The sequence below is a fragment of the Podarcis tiliguerta genome (genome assembly GCF_965153285.1).
Source record: "Podarcis tiliguerta genome assembly, chromosome: 4".
Taxonomy (NCBI): Eukaryota; Metazoa; Chordata; class Lepidosauria; order Squamata; family Lacertidae; genus Podarcis; species Podarcis tiliguerta.
Window position 1 is genome coordinate 62,206,473 of NC_139537.1, and position 27,877 is coordinate 62,234,349.

At 41.2% G+C, this 27,877-nt stretch overlaps 2 long non-coding RNA genes across 3 annotated transcripts; one reads left to right on the forward strand and one right to left on the reverse strand.

Moving 5' to 3' along the window:
• The first annotated feature begins 1,343 nt into the window (after positions 1-1,343).
• On the forward strand, positions 1,344-27,572 carry LOC310677115. Of its 2 annotated transcripts, none has more exons than XR_014510929.1 (3): positions 1,344-4,074; positions 20,003-20,130; positions 27,117-27,572. It is a non-coding gene; the product is annotated as an uncharacterized lncRNA (long non-coding RNA). The 2 variants fall into 2 exon arrangements; XR_014510930.1 differs by lacking the exon at positions 1,344-4,074 and adding an exon at positions 17,562-19,662.
• On the reverse strand, positions 10,988-11,313 carry LOC310677117. Its single transcript, XR_014510932.1, has 2 exons — positions 11,257-11,313; positions 10,988-11,185 (listed from the first exon to the last, which is right to left on the reverse strand). It is a non-coding gene; the product is annotated as an uncharacterized lncRNA (long non-coding RNA).
• Positions 27,573-27,877: the final 305 nt, after the last annotated feature.

A 27,877-nucleotide genomic window follows, 5' to 3' on the forward strand; every position in this document is an offset into this window, starting at 1 on the left:
TAGATGGACACAAGATGCCAGGGGTGACAGACGATGACAGGGAGAGGATCCTGATGAGCAACAATAGGTCTAGCAGAGATGGCAGATGAAGGCAGAAAGTTAAAAAATTGAGTTGGGTAATATTTATTTTCAGATACCCACTTCAGACAGTAACATTTAAAGAAATAGTTTTGTAACAGGTTCAGCAACCTTCAACTAACCAGAAGGATGTCCCATGTTGTTCAAAGAGATTTACTTCCAAGTAAGTGTATACGGTATCTGATTTCATTTTAAAATCATCAGAGGAACTTAAACATTTTAGTTTATAAGAAAAGGTGACTGTGGAAGAGGGGTGATATGAGATTCCTAGCTGTAGAGTTTAGGAGATTCACATCCATTGCCAACCAGATGATCTTTACCTACTGCCATGCACTTCACTGAGCAAAATAACATAATGTTTTTCATCCCAAAATGTTCTTCAAAAGTACAGAATTACACTTCATTTCTCAAATAGACATGGAACCTACTCAGCATGACCATCAGATAATGTGATGGCTAAAGGAAAACCTGCCCTTGTTGGTTCCCAGCCCAGTGATTATTGTTAATGTGCATTTCCTAGCAAAAGCATCATTCTGCCTTTGGAACTTCACCCCAGGTATTTCAAAGACAAGATTTGTGATGGTGTGCCAAAAGCAAACTTTAGTGCATAGCAATAGATGCACAAACCGGCTTTAAACAGACTGAATCCAACATGGACAATCTCCCCTAATGCTTATTCTACACCCACCAGGTACTCAGTTTAGGTAAATAATCCTTAAATCACTTTGTAACAAGCTTAAAGCAGGAGAAGTTAAAGTGTTTCCATGTTGTAGAGTAAGACCTAGAGAGCAAGGGACCTGGAAGCACAGGGTACTATTTTAAATTCCAAACCTATTCAGATGCTTAATACATTTATTTCTTTAGAAGAAGAAGAAGAAGAGTTTGGATTTGATATCCCGCCTTTCACTCCCTTTCAGGAGTCTCAAAGCGGCTAACATTCTCCTTTCCCTTCCTCCCCCACAACAAACACTCTGTGAGGTGAGTGGGGCTGAGAGACTGTGACTGGCCCAAGGTCACCCAGCAGCTGCATGTGGAGGAGCGGAGACGCGAACCCGGTTACCCAGATTACGTGACTACCGCTCTTAACCACTACACCACACTGGCTCTCAAAATATTTTATATCACATTCTTTTTCAATTGGCAATAATTGCACCTTGGATTAATCATATTGGCTGCAATACTGTCACTGCATATGTAACCAAATTAGTTTACGAAAGGTTTGTCACTGATAATTTTTGTTTTTTAAAAAAACCATTTATAGTCTTTAAAACTGCAGCACCAGCAAGGAAAACAGTCTAAAATGAGATGAAAGTATCAGTAAAGATCTATGAAGCTGAACATAGAAAGTAAAGTATCATTTAATACAATCCTGTGGAAACCAGAGTGCATCTTGGTTAATCTAAAATGACTCATTTCCCAGGGGAATGATCTTGCTACACTCACTTAGCAAGTTGCACTGTCAGCATAAAGACGAAACGTGAACCTTTAAAACAAGCAACTCTGGTCTTGCAATACAGTTATCATTATATTTAATAGCCAGTTATTAATGTGCTGCAATAAGTTACACAGTAGCTTTTAACAGGCAGCAGTATTTTGTCCCATTACATATTTCAGAGAGAAAGTAATTTCAGATTTGTTATCTCCTCCCACTTCACAACATAAGGAGAGATATATTTCCACTGATTGGTCTTGGTCATCTTAAATAACACATTTGGCCTACTAGTCAGTTGCGGAAGATGAATGCTTTAATTTCATACCATCTTCCCAGTGGAGATAATCTCGCAAAACATAAGAAAGTGGTAACATCATTAATTTTCCTGAAATTAAAATATGCTGATCAAACATTTTGTTCTTGGCTGTAATTTAAGGAAAAATTCAGACTTGTTCAAGAGTAACAAAATAACTATTTAAATTGAATATACATTTATGTTTTCATTTTACATAAATGGGAGACTAGACATATTTTGAATAGGTAGAAAATAGAAAGTGGGCAAAGCTTGGTATAATACATGCTTTGTAAGCAGAAGATCCCAGATTTTTTGTATATTATATTTCTTTTCGTCTTTTCAAAATCTTTAGTTATCAAATAACCAACTTAAACAGGAAAAACAACCTCAGGTCAGAGACTCAAATAATATCAAAATATGCTAAAATAATATTTTTGTTAAACAACATGTATATTTAATTTTTATTTTTATTCAATTGTATTCTTTATTTATTCTTGTATGTTTTTGAATTATATGTTCTTGCTTAAATAATTTTTACAGAGCAATTATGGAGCTTAATAGAGACACTAGAAAAGCATCTGTCAAAGTTGATTTAATGTAGTGCTCAATACAAGAGGTTGGACCAGATAACCAAAAATGGCTTCCAAATTTATGAATCTATGGGTTTTATCTAATGCTGTGTACATGAAGTTCCTCAAACATGATGGGACTCCCTCATGCCCCTGCAAAATCTGCTCTGGAGAATCCTCCAACCCTCTGGACTATATTTTAATGGCAGGCTGCAAGGTATAGGAGGGGTGGAAATACAGTTGCGCAAGCAAAACTCTGCTGTATTAGCAGAACAGCAGCATTAGATAGGACCCTGTATCTTGAACTAGCCATGATGCTTCTAACCTCCAAGATGGGAGCAAAAACATATGGTGCCCTTTTTTCTTCCATTGTTGGTTGCCATACGTCCTCTTTTTCCCGGGCATGTCCTCTTTTTCATGGGTAGAGTAGTCATAGTGATCCATACTTAAAAGTAGAAGTTGGTAAATGTGTCACCTTTTTTGCTCTTCATAATATGGCAACCCTATGAGTCCAGATAGAAAATAGGGACATGCTCCATTCTCACGCACATAGGATGTACGGTAATCGCTTTTAGGAATCTACCGTACTTGTCATCTGCAGTTTTCATAAGTACTTGTCTTGGTGTGTAAAAGGTTAAAATAAAATTGCCTGCAACCACTGCTGCTTTTATGGGATTTATGGTGTGGGTGTATGGGTGTTTCGGTCTTCTACCAGTTCAGTTCTATGTAAGCCAGCCTCAGGGGCAGTCCTGTTTAACACTGTATAATAAAGCAACTGTTCTGTTTTCCTGGAGTGCGTTGTGGTGTGTGGTTGACAGAAAGCTACACAGCTGTGTGGACAGATGCACAAAGGGCTCACTTAAGAATATTACAATTTCAATTATTCATCTCCAATCAGTGAAGAACCACAAATTTATGTGTCATTATATAAAAATTTATAATACTGTGTGTAGTTTTTAAAGTATTTTATTTACTGCACTTCTATACTGCCCAGTAACCAAAGTTCTCAGGACGGCTTACAATAAAGGTTCTGGTTCCTACCTGTTAGTGGCAGAGTAAATAAAGGCAGCTTGCAGCCAGATGCAAAGCATGTTTGCTCAGATGTGAGACCACATTTTTGTTCTTTAGTTCCGTTTCCAATCTGGCTCACTGGGGGGGGGGGGGGAATCTTCTCTAAACCAATTTTTACTTTCCAGTTCTTTGCATATGCTCTTCGTGTGTTCAGTGAGCATGCCTCTGGGGGCAGTTTGACAGCAGGTTACACCCACAACCTAGGTGTTTTCAAGGGACCTCTTTCCAGATGTTCAAATAAACCTGCATAGACTGGGAGCGAAGCCTGCCACTTTGCTAATACACCCCCACAAGTACATTCACGGAATGCACAAGGAATATTTGTAAGCAGATCAAATGGCATTTTTGCACTTGATTTGAAAGGTGAGGAAGCAGAAGTCTGTAAAAAAAATATCCCTCAGCATTTGGAATGATGATTCAGAAAGACAGCTTATGAACTGGTTTTAGGCATGCCATGGTAAACTTTCATTTGATAGTTATTTGTAGTCATCCAGCTGTACGATTTCTGAGTCAACCCTTTCTATTTCAGCAGATGTTTCCTGGAACTTTTCAAATGGGCTACAACACCTGTGTTCAGAACCCAATATTATCTGGGATCATCTTAAGTCACCCATCAGGAAGCCCTTATGGTACAGTGTTATAGTGGCACACCAGACCTATCATTTTCCTTGACAAAAATAGAAAGTCAGAACTCTACAGGTTTGATCATCACAAGTCCTGTTGTTACCTCAAAATCATACAAAGCCAAGCTTCAATTGTCAACAGGTCAAACTAGTTGTTATATTAACAGCATTAATTAACATGCATTGACAAATGGAGAATCCCATCTGATGGGACCAATTAGCAATGCAACCCAAGGAGGGGGAGAGGAAGAGTTAAATCCTTTCCTCCACACATCCAAATAAAATCCCCTCCCTGAAGCTGCTATTTGCATAGGAAGGGAGGTTTCAGTTGGCACCACTGATGTATTTGGTGGACATAACTTATATTTCAGACATGACCTTTAAGATACTTATATATAAATTATTTTTTAAAATAGGGGAAGGCATACTTCTAAATTTTCAGCATTTCTTGCTGTGACTTTTTGGACAATCTATTTTAAAAAGAGCATCATTGTCTGGTAAACAATCTGTTGATCACAGCTGGTTCTTTAACTGCAAAATACATAAGAAAATTAATGGATGAGTAACGAAGTCCCTTGCAATCTTTGGTGATGATGGAAATTATTCATTATAAAATAATCTTGGAAATTAGACTGTCCAATTTTATGGAAAGCTTGAGATCCTTTTTTGATGTACCACAATAGAATTGAAACACACAAAGTGAGTATGCAAGAAATAAATACTGTGTATAATAGTTTTTCAATCATAACTTTTCGGCAGTGAAATATTAACTATATTTTAAAAACAAATATCATAATATAGATCTCAACCACCTCAAAAGAAAACTGGCGCTACTGCAAACATTTGTCAAATTATTCAAAATTGTGAATCAACAATCTTAAAAATACACAGCCAACAGCAATATTAAGCTGATATGTCTTACCCATTAGCAAAGGTAGAAAAATTAGAGATCGACAACTCTCTGTGAAATTATTTCATGTGAACAGTAGAAGTACTACAAAGCGCCTAATTCCATATTCAAACTGGAAAACTCATTTTCTTGAATGACAAATGATATCTTTCTTGTAACTCACATACTGAAGTAGTAATTTACAAATGTGGGTAATAATCTTTCTTTTTTTTTAATGGGGAAAACTGAGATACACAGAAGTTAATTGCCTTGCCCAAGGTCATTCAACAAATCAATAAAAGAATAAGGCATGGAGCCAAAATGCTAAAGATCTTCTTTATAAATTATCATCTGAATACCATTATAGACAACCCTTCCTGACCCCTCCCTATCTGTGGGTTACATACCAAGCTAGAAAGAAGCCACCTAATTTCTTTCTGCTTACATTTCAGATCCAAGTTCGAACCATAAACCACCTCCAATACAAGTTTTTCTTATCTACTTTAGTATGTTTTAAAGCGATTTCTTTGGATTTGTTTGATAGTGTGGGAGGAACAAGGGGTAAAAGTTCAAGGCTGGCCTTTATTTCATCTAGATCTGTTTGCTCACTGTTAAATTTGAGACCTCAAGTACAGAGATATTCAAAACTTTTAAAATGCAGCTAATGAGTTGCTGTGCCCTAGTAACCATGGCAACAGGCTGAGAAACCTCACTGCTGTTATCTGTGGGCAAACCCTGCAGGAGAGTATTTGCATTCATTCTGGTTGTATCTCTACAATGCTGGTAACTGAAAGGAAACTTAATTAGGGTATACAATCAAGATTACTGAATACAGGTTACTTTCCTCCTTTATGCATATCAACTATATTTTTATTTCTACAATGAGGCTGGCTGGAGATAGGGTTTTCCCCTTGCTTGCTAAAAGAAAAGGAATCACTCTTGAAAATAGGCTTTCTAGATTGATTATGTATTTCCTTACATTAACTTTTTAAATTTAATTTATCATGGGTCATTCATTAAGGCACAGTTGCTCTCCCCTGTTATGATACGTTATTTTAATTTCTTGTTTTGTTATCACCTTTGTTTTGGCAATAATACATTGACAAATGCTGTAAAATAGTAATTTCCAAAGACTTAAAATAGATAATATAACAGTTCAGTGGCTTTTACTCACAGGTAAGTGTGCTTAGGATTGCTGTTTTAAATCATTTCTATCACAAACTTTTGCAAGTTTACAGAATAAAATAATAAAATCAGTGTCTAAAAGCATTCAATCAATATAAAGAGCAAACATAAAATAAGCTTGAATTCCAGCAGCTGGCAAATCCGTTCCACTTCCCAATGGGGAAGAGTTGCGGTGGACCGTGTGGTCACCACCTCCCCACCGGGGGCGGGGGACGTTGTCTCCCGTTGCCTGGGGGATCCCGGCCATGTCAGAGCCCAGCCAGCCAACCCGCTGGCTGGGGGGGGGGGCAGGGCCGGGGCAGGGCCGGGACCGTTTAAACTGAGGAGTGAGCCAGAAGACTTCCTCTTTGGCTCGCTTCCTCAATTATTGTCGGTTGTTGTCGGTGCTGCTCAGGCATTGGCTTTCTTCGTGTTTTTTGCTTTATTCTGAGTTTTGGCCTTATTCTGGTGTATTGGATTCAATTTGAGACAGATATTGACAATCTGAACATGCGCAGAGGAGGGCGACAAAGATTAAGGGTCTGGAACCTGTAGCCTTTTTAATCCATGGGTAGGAATAATTGTTGCACCCGAGCAGAGACAAAAGGAGCCAAACGACACCAAGGGGTTAATCCAGAGAAAGAGCGTTTTATTCTGCCATCCGGAGGGGCAGAGGCACCTGTGTGATTCAGTTCACAAAAGACAGGCCGCACCGAAAACATTTTACAAGCAGGTTTTATCCTTTTTTCAAACCCCTTTTTCCCTGTCCCCCTTCACACATTCTTACATAGAATGTTGCTTTTTTCGTTCCCTGGTTCTGTTCCCGGAAGTATGTTGCAAATCAATGTACCAGGACAAGGTTGCTTAGATCTGGGAACCGAAAGGTTTTCCGTTCTCAGCTCTAGGTTTGTTACAGCGTTTTTGTTACAAAGAGGACTGCTTAGCTTGTGCTTTTTGTCTTAGAGGAAATTGCAGTTTTTAAAATGCGTACGCCGAGGCCTGGCTGGGGGGGGGGAATTCACAAACAGTTTTTTAGGGCTTTCTGGGGTAACCTTAACTGTACCCCTTCATTCCATACCTCTCAATTTTGGACAGCCTTTTTCTCAAAAAGGCTCGTCCCAGGAAGGCACAGGCTGATATTCTCGGGTCAGAGCTATAATCTGGGGGCGAAGCATGCGAGAAATCATATTGCGTGTCATTGTATGCAAGCATTGCAGCAAGCAAGGTACAGAAAAGCAAAAAATTATCAAAATGAAAAATGGGCCAAGCAGCAGCAAAAACAGGCCTTTTACCCATCCTAGTTTTGGCAACCAGTCATGCCATGACATGTCCCATCCCTCCCAGGTTTGGGTAGGAATATGGGCCACTGTTTCAAGTCCTGCTGCCAAATTGCGAATGGCCTCACCATGATCAGAGATGTTAAAGCAACAGGCCCCACCCGTGAGATTTAATGCTGCACAAAAGCCGCCATGTTGCGCCAGGAGAAAGTCCAACGCTAATCGGACTGAGAGAAACGCATTGCGTGTCTCATCCAATTGCGTGGCAATTAGCCTAAGGGCCGTGGCTGTCGTGTTAGCAACAATCTCTACCACTGCCTGGAGTCTGATTATGCGGTTCAAGTTATAGATTGGTCCCCTTGCCCCAGAGATTTTCTCTCCCCGATTCCAGGAGGCTGGAGCATAATGGGCCAGTATCCTTTCCGGAGGCCACTGATTTTGGCCCCAATTCTGGGAACTGCCACCTGCAAGTGTTGCCAGGTCAGCCGAACGCCTCCTTCTAGGGGGTGCAGAGGACATCTGGTCAGGAATTCACATGGGGGGTATTAAGTAGGCTGGAAAACAGACCCCATACCATCCTCTTGGGAGGGCATGATAGGCCTTTCTGCCACACACCCAGTAAACGTCCTGACCATGGGCAGATATGGTGCCTGTCAGCAAGCGGGCCAGGCATGCAGTCAATTTGGAACCAGAAAAAGTTCCTGTCTCGGACTCAGGCATGTTAGTTGGGGCTGGGAAGGTACGATCACAGTGGGAAGTGCCCACATAGGTCTGAGTGTCACTGGCGTCATTTGATTTGTTGACACAAAGGCAGCCAGTGATCCTGTGAACCTGGAAAGGGACGGAATGATTCCATAAAGAAGAATGGTTGCCCAGAGGCTGGAAGGCAACAAGTGGAGTTGTAACCAAGGATTCATTCCAAGGCACAGGGAGGAGTGGCATTCCTCCCAGAGCATCTACAGGGGCCAGAGTGCAAACGGCACAATTGGTCCGATTTGCAGAGAACGCAACCATCTCAGCAACCTGAATCCACTTATTATATGTGTGGTGGGCCCCCCACGATTGCAGCAGTTGTCTGGTCACTGTGAGTGGTATTGGCATATCAAAGATCAAAGGCAGCAGAAATACCAGCACGGGGACCCACAGTCGTATTTGAGCCATTGTATGCATGTGGAGGTGCTTAGGTAAGTGCTAGAGAGTGGGCTGGGGTGTAATTACGCTGAAAGAAAAGACTCACTAGACACCCTCCTCTGCAGGGGTGGCGTAAAGCAAACCAGGCCCAGGTACCTTCAATAAAGTTCAGTTATGCAAAAGGAAAGAAAAGAAAATGTGAAAATGTCCTCTTTCAATCCATGCTGGATTCTTGAGCCGTGCAAAATGTCAGCTTCCGGAGTGACGTGAGCAGGGCTGTAGTGTGGTGGGCGTTCAGTCGTCTGGTGGGCGTTGGACGTCTTGGGTCTCTTCCAACAAGGCTGGAGCGATGTCTGGACGTCTGGGGTGAGTCGAAGGGGCCAGTGCAGATCAGGTGTCACAGATGCTGGTGACTTTAACAGCTGTAGAGAAACAGGACAGCCTCTGGCCGGTTTACCTGTCAAGAGAAGAGAAAAAGAAACACACGGCAGAACGACTGTACATTGACAGATAGCATTTACACCTAAGGTATAGGCCTAGCAAATATTAATTCAAAAGGGTATGCTTGGCAGGAAACTTCGCAAGGGGTTAACAGTTCTGTTCCTTGGGTTTAGTTTTGCCAGCTGAGATTTTTTTTATTAAAAGTCTCATTCATGTGCTCTAAGTTTCAGAGCTCTCGTGGCCTGTAAGCCATGTTGCAAATTTCAGTTTTCATCTGCCTAGTTTGCTAGTGTCCAATGTGTTCCCTTGCTTCTGGCAAAATATCAAAGTTTCAAAATTCCTATGTTATGCTGCGGCTCCTTTTTCAGAGTAAAATTGCACCTAAAAAGAAAAACTTGACAAAGTTCACAGAAAGCATTCACTTGCTTTTAAGAAAGTCACTTTCCTCAGGTTAGTGCTTGGGGCAAGGGGGTGGGTAACCCTTGGCCTTCTGGGGTTTTTGTGGCTGAACCATAAATCCAGACAGTGTGGGGTTCAGGGTAGCTGGTTGGTGAGAATGCAGCATTTTCCTCTTGGGATAGCAGCCAAGAGATAATGCTCTGAAGCTACCTCCAAGCGCCTGGCACAAGGGGAAAAAAAAACAAAAACAAAACAAAAAAATGATGTCCTGTTACTTGCATGAATGAATGTTAGAAACAGTTAGTTCACTTGCTTCTAGCTGCAACAGTCTTTTAGCAAGAACAGAGATGAGAAGAAATCATTTTTGAGAAATCTTATTGTTCCCAGCCTGTGGGGGTGGGGTGTGTCGGGCGTGGGGCCTATGGGCATTCCATTTCCCAATGACCCTCTTGCCTGCAGATGGTGCACTGGTTTCTTCCCTAGGCGTCTTCTTTCCCTCCCGTGGACACCCTCTTGCATTTTTGGCTTTCTGGCTGCTTGAAGACAAACCCCTAATTATTTTGGCTGGGTCCTCTTCGAAAGAAGGATTCTGATTTAGGGTCTGTGGAGGTCTGTGGTCCTGTACATCGGATGACTCCAGGGGGTCGTACAGTCAGTGGGTGGGCCATCAAAGTGGAGTTTTAGCTGCTTCAGTTGCAACATCAGTATTGTCTGCTGCCCTGAGGGCATATATCTTGCGGATTTCCTCAATGGTCAATATTGTAATCCCAGGGTTTTCAATCCCTTGGGTTTTAATTGTCTATTTTTTTAACAGTTCTGTCCCATCCGGCTCTCAAAGCCTTCTGCTCTGTTTCTTTCTGTCTGCCAATTCACATCCTTGCATTGTGCTGCTTCTAGAACCAAGAAGCCACATCCAGCTCACTCTTTTAAACGGTTCTACATACTGGAACACTCTGTCAGACTGCTTACTAGTCCATCTTATCTCTTTATCTAGAGTTTTTCTGAAGTCATCATCATTATCATCATCACCTTCCTCTTCACCTTCCTTGCTTGCATCAAAAGGGGGTTGGGGAGGGGCAGAGGGGGGAATCTTCTCATTTGGGTCCTCAGTCTGGGCATTGGGCAGAGAAGCAGCCCTATTTGGTTGCCTTGGCGCAGTTGCTGCATATGGTGGTGGTGGGGTAATTATCTCCTCTTCCAGGACTGGCAAAACTGGTGGCTTTTTAACTTGTAATTGTACTGAACACAGTTTGACTTGGGCAGTCACAATTCTATTTTTCCGAAGCCATGAGGGATTTTGATCCACATTGGCTTTCCAGATAGAAATATAGGGAATCTGATCTGTGTGGGCCTTGAAAATGTTACTCCATAAAATGTTGACCAAGTTTGGATCAAAGGATCCTCCAGGAGGCCATTCTGGTAAATACGAAGGCCAGTCAACTTCACATAAATGTTGGAGACTGCTTTTTTTGAGTTTACATCCCCACTCTTCTGCTTTCGTGGCACTTTTCCAGTTTTCCAGAAAGCTCTGTAGTGGTGTCTCAAGAATTGTTTTACTGCTTTTATTTCCCATGACTCTGGGATCCTGGGGACACTGGGACACTCAGCCCTCCTAACGTTATTTTTTTCACTCAGTCACAGGCCAGACGTTGCTTTCAACGTCTCACACACTCAAAACATTCACTGGAGTGTCCCCACACGCACATTCAGAAAAAAACAAAAACCCATGCACCTCCCCCAATCCCTTTCCCCCCCAAAAAAATAACCACAACCGGCAGCGTTTAGACTTCGACCGGGGCCCAAGAGCACTCTACTGCTTCTTTTGGACACAAAACCAACCATAACCGGCAGCGCTTAGACTTCGACCGGGGCCCAAGAGCACTCTACTGCTTCTTCTGGGCACAAAAAGAACCATAACCGGCAGCGCTTAGACTTCGACCGGGGCCCAAGAGCACTCTACTGCTTCTTTTGGACACAAAAAGAACCATAACCGGCAGCGCTTAGACTTCGACCGGGGCCCAAGAGCACTCTACTGCTTCTTCTGGGCACAAAAAGAACCATAACCGGCAGCGCTTAGACTTCGACCGGCGCCCTGCAGCACCCTTTTTGCTGCTTTTCTGGGCAATACCAAAACCAGTGGCACTTCTTCTACCCTGCTGGCGGAGTTGATCAGACTCTCTTATTGCTCCCACCTATCCCTGTGGAGCTTACCTTGTTCCTCGAGGTACCTTCTTTCTGCACGGCCGTTGCTCTTTCTCTCCGTCACTTGTTGCGTGTCCACTCAGGAACGGGTGGCCAGTCCCTCCCACGAAGTTGGCAGGATGCGCGCTGGAACTGTTGACCCAGGATCCTGAGCTGCTCGCCTTGCAGTGACGCCCTGGACCTCTTTGTCCCTCGATCTCGGGGAACGTGGTTATTCCCGGCCGATGCATCAGAAATATGTAGCCTTTTTAATCCATGGGTAGGAATAATTGTTGCACCCGAGCAGAGACAAAAGGAGCCAAACGACACCAAGGGGTTAATCCAGAGAAAGAGCGTTTTATTCTGCCATCCGGAGGGGCAGAGGCACCTGTGTGATTCAGTTCACAAAAGACAGGCCGCACCGAAAACATTTTACAAGCAGGTTTTATCCTTTTTTCAAACCCCTTTTTCCCTGTCCCCCTTCACACATTCTTACATAGAATGTTGCTTTTTTCGTTCCCTGGTTCTGTTCCCGGAAGTATGTTGCAAATCAATGTACCAGGACAAGGTTGCTTAGATCTGGGAACCGAAAGGTTTTCCGTTCTCAGCTCTAGGTTTGTTACAGCGTTTTTGTTACAAAGAGGACTGCTTAGCTTGTGCTTTTTGTCTTAGAGGAAATTGCAGTTTTTAAAATGCGTACGCCGAGGCCTGGCTGGGGGGGGGAATTCACAAACAGTTTTTTAGGGCTTTCTGGGGTAACCCTAACTGTACCCCTTCAAACCAAGCTGGGTATGTTTAGCCTAGTAAAGAGGAGACAGAGGAAATATTGAAAGGACTGTCACATGGAAGAGGCTCCAGAGGCTAGGACTCAAACCAATGGATTCAAGTGACAAGAAACGAGATTCCAACTAAACACTAGGACAAACTTTCTGACAGTAAGAACTGTTTAACAGGAACAGACTACTCCCTCAGATTGACATAACTTGCTTGGAGTTTTTTTTCAGCAGAGTTTAGATGACCACCTGTAACATATGATTTAGTGGAGATTCCTATATTGCAGGGTGATAGAATAGATGTCTTGAGAGTCCCATGGACTGCAAGAAGATCAAACACATCCATTCTGAAGGAAATCAGCCCTGAGTGCTCACTGGAAGGACAGATCCTGAAGCTGAGGCTCCAATACTTTGGTCACCTCATGAGAAGAGAAGACTCACTGGAAAAGACCCTGATGTTGGGAAAGATGGAGGGCACAAGGAGAAGGGGACGACAGAGGATGAGATGGTTAGACAGTGTTCTCGAAGCTACAAACATGAATCTGACCAAACTGCAGGTGGCAGTGGAAGACAGGAGTGCGTGGTGTGCTCTGGTCCATGGGGTCACGAAGAGTCGGACACGACTGAACGACTAAACAACAAAAGAATAGATGACCCTCAGCATCCCTTCCAACTGTATGATTCTAGGAGGCAGTACAGGTGCACAATAGTGTTAGTCCTGGATTTTCTGCAGCCAAGAAAGGACTGAAGGACAGGAATGCAAAAGAACATCAGCAGAAAACATACGTCTCTTAATTGCTCAAACTTGTGAGCTAGCTTGACCAGAGATTATGGAGATCAAGGGATGTCATCTGATGATCTGACCTATTCTGGGCTTTTAATTCAGGGAGGATTTTTAATTCATGAAGCTTGTTGTCTTCTGCTCTCCAGTTTCCAAGTTGAGTGGTCATGTAAAGGTTAAATACTTGCATTGTAATTGGGTGCCAAGATCTAAAAGGCTGCTAAGTATCAAATGAGATGGGAGGAGATATTGGCATCCAATTCTCACTGCTTTTAAGTGTCATTACTGTTGTATACAGTCATTCATTGGGTTGTGGACCACTTTGTGGCTGGAAATATATCAAGTGTGTACTTACAAACATGTTGGAGGACCCTAGAATGGATGGATGGATAGATGGCAGTTAGCTGCACACACGAATGGCCTTTTAAACAGCAACAAACCATGCATTCCTTCATAGCAGCAGAAAAAATTCCCTTAGTGGTGATTGATACACTTCCTGGATTCTAGTAAAAGGTAAAGGTAAAGGGACCCCTGACCATTAGGTCCAGTCATGACCGACTCTGGGGTTGCGGCGCTCATCTCGCTTTATTGGCCGAGGGAGTCGGCGTACAGCTTCCGGGTCATGTGGCCAGCATGACTAAGCTGCTTCTGGTGAACCAGAGCAGCGCACGGAAACGCTGTTTACCTTTCCGGCTGAGCGGTACCTATTTATCTACTTGCACTTTGACGTGCTTTCGAACTGCTAGGTTGGCAGGGACCGAGCAACGGGAGCTCACCCCGTCGCAGGGATTCGAACCGCCGACCTTCTGATTGGCAAGCCCTAGGCTCTGTGGTTTAATCCACAGCGCCACCTGCGTCCCTTCCTGGATTCTATTTCATACTAAAATCAATGAGCAGAAAATGACACACTAGTTCTAGGCCCATTTTACATTAAAAGCATTACAGAAGAAGAATCCCATGTCCCACATGAATAACTCCAAAATGAGGAGCATAGAAAGAAGAAACGGCATGGTACACCCATATCAGCACAACCGGATGCCTTCCACGTGTTCCACCCGTAACAAAACATGTCTCTCATGTGTTGGTCTCTAGAGCCACAGCAGGTGCTATAACTCTCCAATGGTTTGACTTTACCACGAATGCGCACTCTTCTGTTGTTTCCCAAAGACAGACAGATGCCAACCAACCAACCAGTTTTTTTCCTTCTTAGCTAGATTTGTATTTAAGAGTGATCGTTGCTAGCTGTGCAAATCTGGCACCAGCTCTTTCCGGACTGACATGAATCATGCTGACAAAAATGTTGTGCCAGTACTTAATTGGCAATACTGATGAGCCCCTTAGCTGCAATCAAGTTAGTTCCTTTTGCCAACCACTGCACTGTTGCCAATCTCTGTCCTTCTGTTCCATCTTCTTTAGGCTCTGAAGAAAGGAAAGACATCTTACTTACATAATGGCAATTATTTAACAGGTCTGGCATGCACACCTGCCCCTCCACCTTGCAGATAACGTAATGTAGAGCAGCATGCTTCTCATTCAGCATGCAAAGGCTATGGCAGCACCTGCTCAAGACATTTGAGCACCTGAGGCAAACCGCAAAATGGTTCTGTTGTAGCCCAGATAATGGTAGAAGACCAGCTGGCTACTGTGGAGGTAGCATCTGGGGTGGGGACTACTGAAGGCATGGCAGATCCGGCCTCCAAGAAGTGTGCTACAGTTACTATTGGTGCTACAGCGGCTGCAATGGGTGATGTGTTCCTTGAAGGCTAGATCTGCCATCCCTATGGATCCTGCTGCCTGAGACAGTCACCTCCCCTTGCCTCATGCATGGGTGACACCTGGCTTGAGAGCAGTACATGTGAAAAGGATCTAGGAGTGTTGGTTGACCACAAACTTGACATGAGCCAACAGTGTGACGCGGCAGCTAAAAAAGCCAATGCAATTCTGGGCTGCATCAATAGGAGTATAGCATCTAGATCAAGGGAAGTTATAGTGCCACTGTATTCTGCTCTGGTCAGACCTCACCTGGAGTACTGTGTCCAGTTCTGGGCACCACAGTTCAAGAAGGACACTGACAAACTGGAACGTGTCCAGAGGAGGGCAACCAAAATGGTCAAAGGCCTGGAAACGATGCCTTATGAGGAACGGCTAAGGGAGCTGGGCATGTTTAGCCTGGAGAAGAGGAGGTTAAGGGGTGATATGATAGCCATGTTCAAATACATAAAAGGATGTCACATAGAGGAGGGAGAAAGGTTGTTTTCTGCTGCTCCAGAGAAGCGGACACGGAGCAATGGATCCAAACTACAAGAAAGAAGATTCCACCTAAACATTAGGAAGAACTTCCTGACAGTAAGAGCTGTTCGACAGTGGAATTTGCTGCCAAGGAGTGTGGTGGAGTCTCCTTCTTTGGACGTCTTTAAGCAGAGGCTTGACAGCCATATGTCAGGAGTGCTCTGATGGTGTTTCCTGCTTGGCAGGGGGTTGGACTCGATGACCCTTGTGGTCTCTTCCAACTCTATGATTCTATGATTCTATGGGTTGGCCCTGCCTCTAGGTTGCCTATAAACTGGCCTTCAAACTTAAATTTATTCCATGGTCAGTTACCTAAGCATTGGCCTTGTCTCAAGGTCATAGGAAAAGCAAAGGCTTAGGGCACATACCACAGTTTTAGAGATGGGAGCTATTCCTGTTCCCATGCAAGGAAGGAGGGAGGTCTCAGGCCATCCAATATGCTTGATACTCACACAGAAACAATTGGTGTTGCTAAAGCTCTAAAAATTGGATTATATTACAATTTGAGCTTATGGAACAGCAGCACCTGCAATACTGATAACAGGAGACATTACAGTTAAAGCTGTCTAGAGGGAAACAAAATACAGCAAACCTTTAACTGTGCTGTAGGGATGCTATATTTTCTGACTCAGTACTTTAATATCTAATCAATAAACCATTTGCTAGTTATACATGTCAAATGTTTCTGGAACTCAAGCTATTATGACTTGTTTATCTGTTGTCTGGCTATACCTTTTCCTTTCATCAGCTATTTCAGGATGTACTATTTTTAACAGTGCAGTCGCTATGAGTGAATCAACCTCTTTTATTATCTACCAGTAGGATTTGGGAGAGATTTTCTATATTCTTCACAAAAACTATTCTTGGAAGTGAGGAGTACTTGGGAGAGATCCAACTGCGGGTCTTTACTTTTTTCTGATTGGTGTAATGTTGGTTTTACATTCTATTACAAATTTCTCCTTAAAAGTTGAGAAATACTGTTTTGCCCCCAAAGGCACAACTACAGCGCTTGACTATCTGTTTTGGGAGTGAACCTAACCTTTAAAGTTTTAACTTTAGGCTCAATTTTATTTTCCAGCACCAAAAGGAGCACCTAAAATTGTGAGGGGGGGTTCAATGTGAATGACAAGAATAGTTTCTGTGAGGAATAGAGAACACTCCATTAAATATTCTTTCATTTTCTTCCCTGAAGTTAATTTTTAAACATTTAAGATTGTAGTATTTTAAGACTAATTATAAAAATTATGACAACACTAAATTTACCAGTTGCTATGAGACACAGATATGTCTAATCCACCCCAAGGTCTTCTTATACTAGGCTCTAAATGTTTGCTCAGAAAAACAAATTTTTTTGAACAATGGTTATGCAAGCAATTCTTGGCCCCCAATGAAGCTTAGAAAAGCTATAAAAACAAACACTTTTTAAATTATATGTGATTACTCTTTATGTTTGTAAATACTTGGATTGTGGGGGCACTGATAAGTTCTAAAAGGGCAATTTAATTTTTGTAAGCTTCGCCAAAACAGCTGCTGTTTTTACTTGTTTGCCGACTTCATTTTTCTGAAGCACACAGAAAACAAATTCTGTTCTTAATAATGAGCCAATTCCAATTGCTGTATTGCCTTGGGATAGCATTGCAATACCTGTGTGTATTTGGTGCACAATTTTGTTTTTATAACACCCTGGGGTAATATATATTTTATGATAACCACAGCCTCATGCATTATTACCATGCAACTTAATATTGTTACATCATTGCAGCTTTATCTTCTAATCTGAATGCAGCTGGGATAATGTTATTAAAATACTTTTTCTAAACATTCTTGTCACTGACAGTAAGCTCATGTGATTTTAAATAGATTTATAGTCTTCATGGTAACCTAACTCATTGCTCAAGACAATGAATCCAGAACATACACCCATACGGTTCTAGTTTTAGGTTTGCAGGTGCCCTTGGGTAAGATACCCTCAGTGGGTCTACATCTTTGCCACAGCCACGAGTGTCCGGTTTGCTTGCCCTCCCCTCTGAGTCCAGTTTACACTGCTGTCAAGAGGGAAAGTGCTAAGCACTTTCTCCTTTCTTCTCTGAGCCAGCTTGCTACCTGAGACCATGGACAAAATAATACCCCTACTGGTCCACACACAAACTGACTGGACTTGTAAGTTGCATCTCACTTCAGTGCTGGATAGAAGACAGTATCATTCACCACTCCTGCAGCCATCTTAGGAGGTGCAAAGCAGGTCATGTAGCATACACTGCTGTCTTCCAGTAGGGTGAATAGCTGGGGAGATTCAGGAGGAACAGCTAGTATGGTTGCTTTGGCTGCCTGATGCAGCTGCCTCACTCCACCCAATAGGGCCTGCCCAGCATCTCCTCCCTCTTGTTGCTGTTCACATATTCAACAATGGCAGTGAATAGACAGTGACAGCAAGCAGTAACAAGGATGGGGTTGCAGGGGCTGGCACTCAGAACCACCCTCTGCCTTGTACTCAGTTACCTGTTTGTGACTAGCTAGGCTTCATGGCAGCCATTTTGTGATTAGCCATGCTCTCCCAATGGCAGCCATTTTGTGGTGACGCCCACCAGTTTCTCAAATTTCTACATGCGCTCAGCAATATGGAGTGCTTAACAACAGAATATGGCAGAATAAGATTAACCAGAAAATGTCTTGGCATCTTGTCTGTCTTCTATTTCCACTTCTCATTAAAGTTTCAAAACTAGTTTTGCTGCCAAAAGTAACGTCCCACTTAAATATTCAGAAGCAGATAGGTGATATATCACAACACTAAAACAAATAATCCTTATGGGGAAATGTGGCGTGCATTCCCAGAAGCTTAAACAGAATAAGAAGTTCATGAAGATTAATCATCTTTCACTTTCTTGCGCTTCCTTTTAATTGCATGAATCTACAGCAAAGGACCAATATGATCAATTTGTAGACATTTTTTCAGCAAACCAGAGACAGGCTTAGATTGTAGTCTGTGGCTATCAGCCTTAAGTACAACACCGCTCTTGGGAGTTGTTTTCTAGCTGAATTAACTTTGTACAATGCTGATGAAAGACAGATACTAAAAATTAAATCTTGATAAATGTGGTTCTTTTTTAAAAAGCAAAAAAAATGTTCTACACATTTTGTTTATCAGCATACAATATAAAGGAAACCATGTTGCTGAGTAGTTGCTTTCCCTTTACCTCTAATAATCTGAAGGCATGGAACAAACCAAAACACAGATGGGACCAAATGTTGAGTTGTAGGACTCTACTTTTCTCATACTGGAAGTATCCACAGTTCAAGGACTGCAGGAAATTTGCAGTAACAGTCAGAAGCATACATATGGGACAGCCATTAAGTGCTACTTAATGAGGGGTTCAGCAAGGATAATGTCCACTCCTGCTTCAATCTCCCTGAGTTGGAAAGCAAACAATCAGGGAGCTTCCTATTCTCACAGAGGGCCCACACACTCACAGGTTTGCCCTCCAACTGGGCCTGGCCCACCAATAAGGCAAGTGGAGGCGACCACCTCATCTTGCTGCTAGTTATGGAACCTCTTGGGACAGTCTTATTTGCTTTGTTATGAAATTCCCTTCACATTAAGACACTTATCATTTCTCATTGTCTATAATGGATTAGGATGTAATTTGCAAATGGATCTCTTGTTTTAAAGTTACGCTTGCAATAAAATAACCAGAGCCAATTTCAGAAATATCTTTTGTGTAATTGTGAAATAATGAAAAGGCACCCTTGGGAATCTGCTTCAACATCGAAATGGCTTAAAACATTTTGGAAGATTGCGATGGAATATATTATTGAATTGAAACAGTATAAATGTGAAAGACACAAAAACTCTTCAGTTCAAATTGATGAGTTCATTAGAAATTAATGGTAGCAAAACAAGGGGGAAATGACAGCTTGTTTCTGGGTCTGGCTTGTGAAACACACAGGTATGTAATTGCTTTTGAAAACAATTAAGACAAAAATGTGAAGCGGGTATATAAGCCTATTGTATAAAGTATACAGAATATATATCCTTTGAATATCTCAAATGACACTCCATGCCTATGATCCTCTTAAGTGTTAAGATCAGGAGAGGAAAGTCTCTCAGTAGTTCCACCACCCTCAGAAGTGTGGGGAATGGTGACCCAAAGAGGGCTTTCTCTGTGGCAGTCCCTGTGTTGTAAAATTCAGTCCCCACAGAGGTGCATCTAGCACGGTCACTATTCAACTTCCGCTGCTTGCTGGAAACACACTTCTTTATCCTAGTCTTAGGTATTTTGGTTGGATCCACCTCTTCTGTTTTGTTTAACTTATACTGTGCTGGTTTTCTTAGAACTGTTTTACTTTTTTATAATTGTATAAACTGTTTTATCTGTTTTTCTTGCTTTTAATTGTATTGGTGTGACCAGGGCTTGGCTCTTGTGGTGAAGGACAAGTAAGAAAATTTACAAATAAAACAATATCTGCAGGATTATGCATTTTGTAATAGACTGGTTTCCCCACCGCCCCAAATGCTTCTGAATCTCTGGAAGTTAAATCTTAGAAGATAATTTAGCATTTTCAGAAACATGTTTACCAGCAGCGGTAACCTCCACTCATTTTTGTGTTCCAGTTCTACACAGATCTTTAGTTTCACCACATAATCTCTGTTGAGACATTTCATACCCTGAAATACCCTGTTCCGGCCAGCACTCTGCGAAGATGGTGCTCCACCAGGGGAACAGAAAATCTGGAAGCTGAGTAAGTTTCAGAAACATTTTAAGAATTGCAGGCCTGAAGCCACATTATGGTTGTGGGGTTCTTGCCTTCTTAGATATTCTTGACCCCTTTACTGTTTGTTTGTTTGTTTGTTTGTTTGTTTGTTTGTTTGTTTGTTTTTAAGCATGTCTATGGCTCTTTTTTCTTCCAGACCTTGAAGGAAAAGCTCACAGGCAGTATTGTGTCTGCTTGCCCAGTAGGAAGCAACCATGCTCCTGTCTTCCTGCTAGATGGTCAAATCCATCAATTTTTGTTTCTCTCAGTTTCTCATTTTAAGTCTTTAATTCAATTCTCCACATCTCCATGAGGGTCTGGGATTTATTTTTTTAAGGCCTCGCAGAAATTCATCAGCAATTTAGTGTGAATTTCTCTTAATATGCACATCTATAATTTGATGGGTTCATGATTATACAGTGGTACCTCGGGTTACATACGCTTCAGGTTACAGACTCTGCTAACTCAGAAATATTACCTCGGGTTAAGAACTTTGCTTTAGGATGAGAACAGAAATCGTGCTCTGGCAGCACAGCGGCAGCAGGACGCCCCATTAGCTAAAGTGGTGCTTCAGGTTAAGAACAGTTTCAGGTTAAGAATGGACCTCCAGAACAAATTAAGTTCTTAACCCGAGGTACCACTGTATATGCAATTTTGCCTAATACACACATTTTTCTGGGCAATTTTTCACTTATAATGCATTTTTATGCACACTTTATTCACTTTTGTACACAACTGGAGAGCTGCATTGCAAAATTTGGAGAAGTGCAAAGTTGAAAGATGGCTGTGTTTTGGTTCACATTGTTTCAGAAAGTATGAATCTGGTAAATATTCCTTTAAATGTGAATGGAATCAAAATTCTCTCCTATCCCCACTTCCTGTATTCTGGGAAGTAAATAAAAAAGCCATAATAAAAATCCATGTTTTATGGCTATGTAATACAACTGTATGATTTCAAACCTTTTTGACTCCCTGTTGCTGTATTGGTTGTATTTCTCCTACTGATGCATCCTTAGGCTTCCTAAGCACAAAATTCCTTGCTATAGTGGTGCGTATATGGATTGGCTTTTACAGATTGGAGATATGAACCTGCTTGGAGTAAGGGCCAAACTACATGTTGTTTGCTTGCTTGCTTGCTTGCTTGCTTGTTTGTTTGGTAAAGATAACTACATGTTATGTTAACTGCATAATCTAGTGTTTTGTGATTTGAATATCTGGTGTGTGTGTGTGTCCCGCACCCTCCCCTGATAAGCAGGAGATCTGGGATTTGTACAATAGTAAGAGAGAAATGAAATACAATATAATGTGCATTTGCTGGAAATGCATTGATGGATGAGAATCATCACAGGCACTGGGAAAGTATATGTACCAAGGAAAGTACTTTGTCTTAATTTACATGGAACTATGGTGAAGAATAGCGGAACTAAATTAAGAAAGAAAACATTTACCCATAATAGTTCAATTAAATATCAGGAGCGCATGACTTTACTATATCCTGTTCAACTGGACATTCTCCAGGAAGAAATGCTGCCTAAAACAATTTGAATCAATGACATAATGAGCAGGTTGATATAATATGCTGTTCTCATCTCTGTTTTTTTCAGATTCTATTAAACATCCCCTGAGTGCTATACTTATTATAGCACGCGGTGGTAATAGAGAGTTTTTCAGGAGCCTTTCATTGTCATACAAAGATTATTGCAAAGAGAGATTGCCAGAAAAATGGGACCACTGTTTAACTCCATAGCCCATAATTATCTGCAATCATTTTGCATGCAGCCTTTTATACTAACATGGAGAGTTGTAAAACTGACAAGCTGATTTTTATAGCAGGAATTGATGTGTGTGTCTGATGGCACTGAGTGATAGAAGTGCCTGCTGACATCTGAGATAGGGGCTTTGCATTCAAAAGCAACTGTAATTTAAGCCCTTTCTTATGAGCACTGGACAAACATCAAATATAACTGACGCCAGTCATCTGATCAATGACATCTCTGAATGAAGGTTTTTCCTTACAATTCATTTCTGTACTATAAATGCATATTTCGTTACTCATTTGTTTCATGGAGCCTATATATAGCAGCTGTGCTTCCATTGCATTTCAGATGAATCCATTTTCCATTGTATGGCTATTGTTGCATCCCACCCCAGTCTTTGAGCAGTGTGAGATTCCGGGGGTTCCAAGTACTCATGTTTCCTTTTGGAAATGAGGCAAAGTGGAGACCGTGGTGTATTTAGGCTATATGGTTTATTTGCACATACATACAACCTGAGCCTATGATGGAGGGGTTCACAGGATTAGCACCCCAAGAGAGTCTTGTTTCTCCCATAATCACAGCCTTGGATTCAAAGAGAAATCAACCATCATGCAGCTCTCTCTCTCTCTCTCTCTCTCTCTCTCTCTCTCTCTCTCTCTCTGCAACCCTCTCTCCACCTTGCTGCCTTTACCAGCTTGTGACCATTTTTCCTCTCAGTCGCATCACAGCCAACCCTCAACTCTAGCATTGTTTTCTAATTAACTCTGAGTGGAGGGAGGTGGCTGTCTGGCCCATTTGCCGTCTGGCCCAGAACCTTGCTTTCTCAATGGCCATCTCCCAAGTGATCTCCTGAACATGGGGAACTGGGTCCAGGGATTAGGAGTCTGGTGTTCACTTTAATCCCCCAAGCCTTGATTAAACTATAACACCTACTGGACCCAGGAAGATTCTGGCACCCACAAACTCATAACACTATCAATGGGTCGCATTTTGTAGTTGTGGTTAAATGAAATATATAGTACCCCATATTTCATAAAAACAAAACCCATTACTGTAGCCCTTGCTAGATGTAGTGTCATTGCACAATTGTTATAAGCTACTATGCTCCTTGGGGCATAAGTTGTGATAAGCAATCCCATACCTTTACCATTTTGTGAAAAAGAGGAACAGAAGTTGAACCTACTTGTAACTGAAGTGAAATCTCAAAATAGGCAACTGTTCCTGCAAGCTGTTTTGGCCAACGGGCTGGTATAGTTCTGGCAACTCAGGTTGATGTATCTATTTATTTGCATTTTAAACTAGCCTTTCCAATATTTAACTACAATGGTTCACTTTATCTTTCTCTAAGGTGAGAGGCCACAAAATTCCAACAGTGCCCCAGACACAAAAGCAACATATATTTTACATGTCCCAGAACATGTAACAGCTTGGGGAAAGAATTTGGACCCAAATTAACATCTAGTCCCCGTCTAGGATGTGAGTCCCAGACAACACAACAACCATTCTCACTTGTAGCAAAATATTAATAATCTCGCTGTGGAGAGCATTACTGTCAGGTCATTGTCATGGTCATATCATTATCTTGCCTGGATTCGGGATGTTGGAGAATTTCAAAAGGCAGGTTTGGGCTTTAAAAAAAAAAAATCTTTTAGTTTACAGACTTAATTTACTAGAGTATCTGGGGTATGCAGAAACTGCTACCTTATTTTATGGGTGGGCCCATTTTGCTTCAAAACTTCAAAACTTAAACATATTGAAGCACCTAACTTTGCTCTTGGACAGAAATTATTAATGTGTGCAAAAGATCCTAAAATTGGGCTTGAACCAGCTATAAGCAAAACAAAGTGTGTGTTGTCCACCAACTTCCTTTTTTTAAAAGTAATCAAAACAGTCTAATGTATACATTTGTAACACGGTAAGATTTTGTGCACTATATCTTTGTTTTTGGTTTTTGGTTTGTTTTGATTTTTAAACATTGCTTTACATATAGAAGAAGCATACACAGGAAATGCAAACTACAAATAGCAATTTGTTCAAAAGAAACCCACAGGAAGTTTTGCAAGCCGTTCAACATCAGGCTGTCTTTTGCCATGCGAGACAAAAGCTGCTCGGTAACCACTGATGCATTGATAATTAAGGCTTCTTCAGCATGACATATGAAACAATGGCTTTGTTTCTATCTGGAAATCAAATGGGCATGAAGTTGCCCTTTACATGTGTGGCACTGATCTAGGATTCAGGCAGAGGGGCTTCATATTCCTACTAGTAGCCCAGGCGATGCAGAGGGTGGGCAAGCCATACAATCCCTCAGCTGTAGCCAGTAAGGCTTGGCTGAGATCATGCAAGCTATCTACCCGCCTTCTAAGGTGGCCAGGATGATCCTCTACTGTCGGAGGATAGCCTTCTAGAGGAAGGAGTCCTACCTTTGAAAAACTGTCCAGTTCAAGTCCAGTTTAAAGATAAATAACTCTAAGAAGGGAGAGCAGGGAGCTTGAAATTGCCTGTCAACCATATGCACCTGGACAACAGACTGAGCACACGGGTCACCTGCTGACAGTCTTCCCTACCAGGTTTGGATGTTTAGGGAAGTTTTTAATGTTTGATGTTTTATTGCATTTTTAATTTTCTGTTTGGAGCTGCCCAGAGTGGCTGGGGCAACCCAATCAGATGGGTGGGTTACAAATCATGATCATCATCATCATCATCATCGTTAAAATTACAGCAATTATTTCTCTACCTATCAACTAGCACTTGCAAAGTTAGTGCAAAGCTGTGCCCTCTTTTGTTTTCTTTTTTGGTAACTCATTTGTGGCTACCTACCCTGCCCTCTTCATTGTCCCACAGCCAACCAGAAAGCAGACATTGCTTTCAGTGCATCTTTTCCAAATATGACTTTAGTTGGATATAACTTAAAAATATATTTTTTTTAAATATCACTTCAAACTTGAAAAAGTAAAATTACATATAATTGGGCTGTCAGACACCAACATATCATATATATATTGTGCTATGCAGTCTGGGCCCCTGTTATATCAAATGGGCTTGTTTATTTCAAATTACTTGGTCATGTATTATATGTCTGCTTTGAGGGCATCAATATTTATCATTAAATTCACCCTGTACCACACATTTACTTCTCTTTCTCTCTCTCTCTCTCTCTCTCTCTCTCTCTCACACACACACACACACAGCCCATATATATGTTATTTAGAAGCAACATCTTCACCATCTACTTCATTCATCTGTTGAACTAAGTTCTTGCTGCAATAAATAAGGTTATAGAAAGGTGGCATGGGAGACTTTTATCCTCCTCAGTGTCACCAGATGGCGCTGCAGAGTAGTTTTGCTTAGGACTAGTAAACATATAACCTACCTTTACCTTTATTTACCTGTCCCTGATTAAAATTCTGACTTCTTCCTCCCCACTCTCATTTACAATTTTATTAGCAGTTAGTAAAGAAAGTGCTTTATTCTCAGAAACAGATCTTACGCACATGTTTTGGATGTGAAAGCTCCTTCACACAGTACAATGAAAGTACTGTATTTAAGCATATCTTTTGTAACATGCGAAGGTGCCATCAGTGTGGCTTCAGGTTTTAGGATCCACAATAATTTAGGAACTTCCACATTGAGGGATTAATATTACTGGGTCATATATGATGAACTATGGGCCGTTGATGAAAGTATTACTAGGCCATTGCTGAAATAAGGCTAGGAAAGGTTTGTTGCAAGAACCTACAACTAGTGAAGGAATGACCAGATATTTATTTGATTTAAGTGCAGGTAAAAAAAGGTAAAGGACCCCTGGACAATTAAGTCCAGTCAAAGGAGACTATGGGGTTGCGGCGCTCATCTCGCTTTTAAGTGCATTACATATTTGGGACCATACTAGACATATTAAAGCCCATGTCAGTTTCTCAACACCACAGCCATCGTCTGTTAATGGAGGAATGTTACAGTCATTGCACATGCTGTGGCATTGGAAGTTGAAGGGCTCCTAAATACAAGGGTAAATATATCCTAATGCACTTTACACTGATAAGTAGTTTTGTGGCATCATAAAATAGAGATGGAGAAAAGACATCCTGACATTTAGACGACTACTAAACGTGTAAGATTGCTGCACTATTTCTTTACTATTTTTAATGTTATTAGATTGTTATCTGCTCTTGAAAGTGGAATGGTTGGTTATTATTCAAAACCAGCTGTTTCCCCCCATTAAATTTCTGCAGATAGTCATGTATTTAGGCAATAAATATGTTCTCTTTCCTTGCTGCACAGTGGGCTCTGTCTTGCAGTTGTTCTATCCTGCTGAATGAAGACAAATATAAAATATATACCTAGCATAATAGTATAGTTAAAAGAACAGTGCAATACTCAAAAGATGATCAGCAGACAATGATTTAAAAATTCATTCAGAAAAGGCTTGGGTAAATAAAAGCATGCATCTGAAGTAATAGATTGCTGGAGTATGCCTTATCTCAAGTGGTAATGAATTCAACGTTAAAGGAGCCACAAGTTAATCATACATCAGACTTTAAGCACAGAAGTCTTATTGTACAGTCAGAACCAAGTCACAGTGTGAAGGGCAAAAAGGTCTTCCTTTTCGGTACACTTCCTGGTTTCGTTGCCAACTTAAACTTCCCAAGATAGTAGCACCTAATATTATAAACCAAAGTAGCTGAGACTGTGCATTGTTGAATGTAGTGTGGGAGAAAAGCATACATACAATAAGACAAAGAGTGTCACTTTTGAATTTTTCTGCTTAAAAAAAATTCAGGCTATCTATGATTGTGAGGAAAACTGCAAAACATTTATGAGCAAATAACATTTATGACATATATATAATAATACTTGGTATGCAGCCAAAAAATTCTTCCAAGAGCATAAGAACACTATGAAAAGTAATTCTGCAGGTCTTCCTAGGGCACACTTAATTTCTAGGTACCAAAACGCATTACTCTGGTTTTCTGTATGACATACCTCCAACAAAAGATCTGGCTGTGTACTTCAAAATTAAATGTGACACAAGGGTTACTGTTGCCAGCATTTGTCTCTATCACAGGAAATAACCTGTATGTTCTACACAAGGCCTCTAGAATGCCCTGAGGACTTTAGCAACAATCTAATCAAAGTTTTCAATAAAAGAAAGGGATTTATTGAATGTACGTTGCTTTCTGATCATCAAATGTTGTCAACACTTCGTCATATTTACAGTTTCTTTATAGGCAATATTGTTCGGCAGAGAAAAGTAACATGAAATACGGCTTATATAATGAAAACCCTACATGGCAAGTAGTAACCTAGGAATTTGTAACTGGCTCCCTGCACAAATCATATATGTTTGTCCAGATCTGGGCATTTAAACACATTTTAAATGTTCATAGTTTACTATGGCAAATCTCAACTGTAGCATGCAACATGCTTAGTCTTTGAAGGTTTTGAATTCATTCTAGCTCTCATTGGCATGGTATGACGGCATATACATATGAAGGCATTAAGTGCTAGTATAGTACTTAATTTATGCCATACTATGGGATGTTAAATTTATTACCATGCTGCATGTATCTGTTAACTTGCTTGGTGATTGTCTTATTATAAGCAGAGGGATTTTGGTAAAATGAGATTTTCTAGCTAATTATGTAATTAAGTTGCATTTCGATGTTTTGCGCTTTATTTTACTTAAGCACATTGTTTTGATATAATTATTGTTGCTTAATTATGTTACTTAAAATGTGGAATTAGTAGTAGCTGGGGTTGCAGCAGTATTGTTTAGTATTATATGTATAATTTGTATTGTATTGTAGTGTTATAAGACAGGAGGAGCAGAGACAAAGGGCCAGAGTTTCAGGAGGGAGAGGCAGAATTGCAGTGAGTGAGGATAAATAATGTAATGTATAGGCCTGAAATGCATTGTTCATAGAATGTATCCACCCAAAATGAATGAGTGTACCGCTATCCAACTAAGTTATAGAGTA